Source organism: Triticum aestivum, chromosome 4B, assembly GCF_018294505.1.
Source record: "Triticum aestivum cultivar Chinese Spring chromosome 4B, IWGSC CS RefSeq v2.1, whole genome shotgun sequence".
NCBI classification, from domain to species: domain Eukaryota; kingdom Viridiplantae; phylum Streptophyta; class Magnoliopsida; order Poales; family Poaceae; genus Triticum; species Triticum aestivum.
The window spans coordinates 352,926,319-352,931,820 of record NC_057804.1 but is presented as its reverse complement, the minus strand read 5'-3'; the positions used below and the strand labels follow the sequence as shown (position 1 = coordinate 352,931,820).

The window sequence follows — 5,502 nt, the reverse complement described above, 5'->3', positions numbered from 1 at the left end:
TTTCCAACTATGACCATTGGATAGAGTGAATCAATGGCTTACGTTCAAAGTTATTCTCATACTATAGAATTTTTTATTCAGTTGTCGTGCTGCTACCGTCCAATATTCGCTTGTGGTTGTTTCTAGAGTAAAAAAAGGAGGTACTAGTACTTACTGAGGGAAAGGTGAAGTGATTGTTGATTCGCCCGAGCAACTTATTACCGTGGGAATATGGGAGTACCAGTGGATTCAAGGAACAGAGAAATGATGGTTGCTTCATCCGAGCAACTTACTATGGCGAAGGTGGGGCTCTATGATTTGACTGCTCACTAGTCATTACTACTGCGGCGCAACGACCGGGGTGAATCTTTCCCTGCAGTTGTGTTGTGCACTCAATATTGCTGCATGGCAGGTGAAGGCGATTGAAGGATGTCCAACATGTCGGCGAAACGAAGTTGAATTGTTTCTGGCATTACTATCAATCCTTCAGGATTTGTTTATATGTACGCATAATTTTAATGAAATTGTACTGTGAAGCTACGAAGGTTTCCACTTTGGTTCCTGCAGGAAAAAAAAGGTTTCAACTTATGATTCATGTGTCTTGCCTCAAAATTATCTCGTTACAACATTCCATCAAATATAAATGAAACTATCATGGCTACTGTAAAAACCCTTAAAATTAGATAACGATATTTTTGACGGCGCTATGTTACACCAGTGTCAGAAGGCATAGTTAGTTGAATAATTATAATTAACCACAACACTAATATCAAAAATTTATTGCAACAAAAAAAGTTAGTATTTAGCCATGTACATTGGTTCTTCTCCAACTCCCTTATAGTTTGCAGATTTACAATTAGGCCCTTGTCTCATTCCTTACACACAAAGTATATGCCAACTCGTGTCCAACCATGCACTATACACTTGTCCGTTGTACAACTCACATGATTACATGTGGAGGCTTGCATGCTCATGCAACCAGGCATGTCAGCCACATCTCTCTTTTACCAAACCGACCTAGCACCCTACACTACTATAAATAGCAGCCTCCTCCTTTCACCTTTGACTTCCTCTACAGCACACAACACGCACAAGAGAGAACCAAGCTCTCCCCACCATCCCCATCCACTCTTTTGGTCGGATGCTGAGTTGCCATCAGGTACTATTCAAGTGCCTTGCTTTTGCAGCTTTGTTTGCTTGATCCATCTTCACCTTTGCTTAGAACATGAACACCTGCTCTTTTGGACTCTAGTTACTCTGTAAAAAGAAGAATGATGGTTAGAAAAAGAAAGCACATATATTAGATGAAGACAAATTAGTACATGGTGGTTAAGTGATGCATGTGTACTGTGCATGTCCATCTCTGTCTTGTACTAGATCTATGTATATAATAGACATGTCATGCTGAGAATTAAATCCCAAATATTAACTTGCTAAGATTTACATGTACAGCTAATAGCTCAAGCTTCCTGTGTATGCTACTCATCTTAATGATCCCTTCCTAGTTGTATTGAACACTGTTTGGCTAATGTTTGCCTTGTCTCATTTGCACATGCATCATTCTGAAAACAGAAAAAAAAAATAAACATACTTTGTGCAAATCTTGTACAAATAAATTCCTGACATCCTCTTATTTTCCCTTTCATGATCCCCTTTCTAAGAATGTTTTGAGTGATCAATGTCGATGTTCACTTGACTGTTGTAGGGTGCAGAAATGAGTGCACGCGCACACACAGTAGAAGCAACATTTAGATTTAGTTTGTGGCAGCACCTAACCATCACAAGAAATTAACTTGTCGCTTTTTAATCAAGTCGGTGACAGTAGGAATTCACTGGTTAATTCCTAGTTATGAGCTTAATTAAAAAAGAATCATAGTAGTGCGAGGATAGTGTAGTAGAGCTAAAAATTGAATAAACAATATAGAATAAATCTGGAGACCACGTCCACACCATAGAGTAAAGCTTGATTAATTCCTTGGTCTTGAGATTAACAAGAAGCATGGCAGTAAGGGGAGTCATAGCACAAACACTTGCAGCAAAGGTAAGAACACTGCACAGAGAGAAATTTGGACTGGCACTTACCCTAGTAGCAGTAGACAAAGGCGAGCCGGGCGTCTGTAGCGGCCATGTTGCCAGAGCCGCACCGGTTAAGATGGTCACGCCTGACGGCCATAGTCGCACGCCTCGTGCGTGCAGCTCTGCAGGAGGAGTTTGTAGGTAGGGAGATGCCATTGCTGCTGCGGCCCGTGGTGAACCCATCGGACCCGATGCAGACGGCGCTGGGGTTTGAGGGTGGCGGCGATTTTGGCGGCGGCGGATCAAATAAATGGGGGTATATGGTAGAGGGAGTTGAGGGGATTCTGTGGGTGTCCGCGGTGTCGCCGGAGATGGCCGGAAGTGGCAGATCGAGCCGGCGGCGGCCTGCTCTGTAGTTACGGAGAGAGAGATGGATATGTTCGTGGCTTTGCATACCAGTGACAGTGAGAGAGAGGAAGAGAGCTGGGTAAGATGACTAGTTGGAGAAAAAAGAAATGATATTTCTGCCGGGGTTGGGTTCGACCAGCTAAACACATTTTTCCTTTTGAGCTTGCTTGCTTGCTCTTTGTGATGTGCGTGTGCGTACTACTTCTTGATGTGTTGTATGCATTTTGCTTCTAATTACACACTAGCATGTATCATTGCCTCTTTAATTAAAATGGATTGCACCGTATGGAATTGTTTCTTGATGCTTGGATCTTGATTAGGGAAAATATAAACTTCTTTGTGAAATAATTATCAGGAGTCGATCTCAGACCCATAGGACCCCCATCTGGTGGTTTCGAGTTGGTCGGGGCGCTACCCGGCAAGTCGTCATCTCCTTGATCATGTCTTCATAAATGTTTTCCGGGCTATGAGTCATTTCCAAAATTTTGCATAAGAATTAAAAATAAATACTTTTCATAAATAAAATGATATTTGGATCAGGTGGATCCACTGATTTGGCAATTGGACCAGATCAGGTGAAGTATCTGTATTAAGTAGTCGTGACCCGGGCAGGGTTACATTATAACTAAAAATTTGGTGGGTATGGGAGCTCATGTTGGTGAAGACGACCCATGTAGGGTTGGCTTGGATGGCAGACTCCTCTACATAGGGTATCACATTAGGACACAACTAACTGGCGCTTACGTCAAAAGCGGCGCAAACCGTACTGACCATAGGCCTGGAATGGGACGGGCTGAACCGACTACCGATGCCAAGTAGTTGCCTCTGCATGGGTGAGAAGGTGGCTGTAGCCGGGTAGGTACAGTCACCCTAGGGCGGGACCGCCGGTCAGGGGTCTCGGCCCGCGGGCCTATAGTAAGGCAAGGTGGAAAAGCAGAGGTAGTCTACGAGCTGGTTAAAGGTTCTGGTTCCTTGGTCTAGTCGTGCGCACGGGTAGCGCATGGACGACTTGGACCAAGTGATGCTATGGGCAAAGCAGTACACCTCTGATCAGAATAAATGTGATATCACTCCCAGCTTCCGGGTTTGGAAGTGCGTCGTGTGGGTTTTCCTCTAACACAGGATGTAAGATCCCACATCGCTCTGTCGCCAGTAGATTTTATAAATAAAATTTGATTTTCAACAAAATGGGTTAAGGGAAAATAATTTTTTTTACCTACAAAGTATTTTGAGCTAATGGCTCGGTGGTGGTAGCCGTGGCCGATAAAGTTTTTCCTCTTAAAAATACTCATGCATCCACTTTTCCCGGCGATTTGCGGAGTACGTATTTTATACGTACTCAGCTGCACTTATGTTGTTTTTCAGAACAAGGGAGTTATGAGAACTCTAAGGCACTAGAGAATGGTACTTATGATGAGTCTGGTCATCTTGACGACTATGGTTATTCTGAAGTGAAGTATGATCATGAGGATGTTGGCAATCAAGTCTATGAAGAGTAGATGTCCTCCATGGTTGGTCTAGAAGGCTCGCACTAGAAGCGGGTGACGATCTATTGTCATGGTCGCTTAGGCTTAGTCGACACTTGAGGTGTCTATGTAATAAAAGCTTGCCTACTCATGGCAGTTGCTCCGTCTTGTACATGATACTGTTTTCCGTAAATGATCCTGGCGCAACTCTGAAGTGACGGCTTCCGTTACGCCTGACTCTGTTGGATGTAACAGGACGTCACAGAAGAGGTGGTATCAGAGCATCGTTAAGGAAAGAGTCATGTACTTAGTTAGAGTCTGTTAAGCCTTAAGAAAGACAGGTTCCCTCCTTACCTAAAGAAAATAGAAGTTTCTCAAAAAAATCCATCTCTTGTCATCTCAAGTTCTACGTCTCCTATATATACTCTTTGAAAAAAAGTGACTCAAGTCAAGAGTAGATTAAATAAATTAAACCTCATACTTAGAATTATGCAAGTAAAATGTGTTCAGAATATACGTACTTATTTTGTCCTAGATCAGTACTAAATTCTTAATTTCTTAATGTAGGATGTTGAGTGGTAGATTGTGTCGTACGGGTGCCGAGTACTGTGGTTTTGCTCTATTCTTGATTGTGCTTCTTCGTATTCTTGTTGTGTTGCTTGCACCGTACTACAAAGTGTTTCATGACCCGTGTTCCATGATGTCTACTGCACAACTTTTTTTTGTAGACGTTGTTGGGCCTGCAAGTGCACAGGTTTGTAGGACAGTAGAAAATTTCCCTCAAGTGGATGACCTAAGTTTTATCAATCCGTAGGAGGCGTAGGATGAAGATGGTCTATCTCAAACAACCCTGCAACCAAATAACAAAGAGTCTTTTGTGTCTCAAACACACCCAATACAATGGTAGATTATATAGGTGCACTAGTTCGGCGAAGAGATGGTGATACAAGTGCAGTATGGATGGTAGATATAGGTATTTATAATCTGAAAATATAAAAACAGCAAGGTAACTAATGATAAAAGTGAGCGTAAACGGTATTGCAATGATAGGAAACAAGGCCTAGGATTCATACTTTCACTAGTGCAAGTTCTCTCAACAATAATAACATAGATAGATCATATAACAATCCCTCAACATGCAACAAAGAGTCATTCCAAATCCACTAATAACGGAGAACAAATGAAGAGATTATGCTAGGGTATAAAACCACCTCAAAGTTATTCTTTCGGATCAATCTATTCAAGAGTTCGTACTAGAATAAAACCTTAAGACACAAATCAACCAAAACCCTAATGTCACCTAGATACTCCATTGTCACCTCAAGTATCCGTGGGCATGATTATACGATATGCATCACACAATCTCAGATTCATCAATTCAACCAACACAAAGTACTTCAAAGAGTGCCCCAAAGTTTCTACCGGAGAGTCAAGAACGTGTGCCAACCCCTATGCATAGGTTCATGGGCGGAACCCGCAAGTTGGTCACCAAAACATACATCAAGAGGCACGTGATATCCCATTGCCATCACAGATAAACACGGCAATACATACATCAAGTGTTCTCAAATAAATGACTCAATCCGATAAGATAACTTCAAGAGGGAAACTCAATTCATCACAAGAGAGTAGA

General features: G+C 42.1%; 1 long non-coding RNA gene across 1 annotated transcript; it reads right to left on the bottom strand.

Moving 5' to 3' along the window:
* Nucleotides 1-774: 774 nt before the first annotated feature.
* On the bottom strand, nt 775-2,860 carry LOC123094825 (uncharacterized). Its single transcript, XR_006445997.1, has 2 exons — nt 2,062-2,860; nt 775-1,236 (listed from the first exon to the last, which is right to left on the bottom strand). It is a non-coding gene; the product is annotated as an uncharacterized lncRNA (long non-coding RNA).
* Between the last annotated feature and the right edge of the window lie 2,642 nt (nt 2,861-5,502).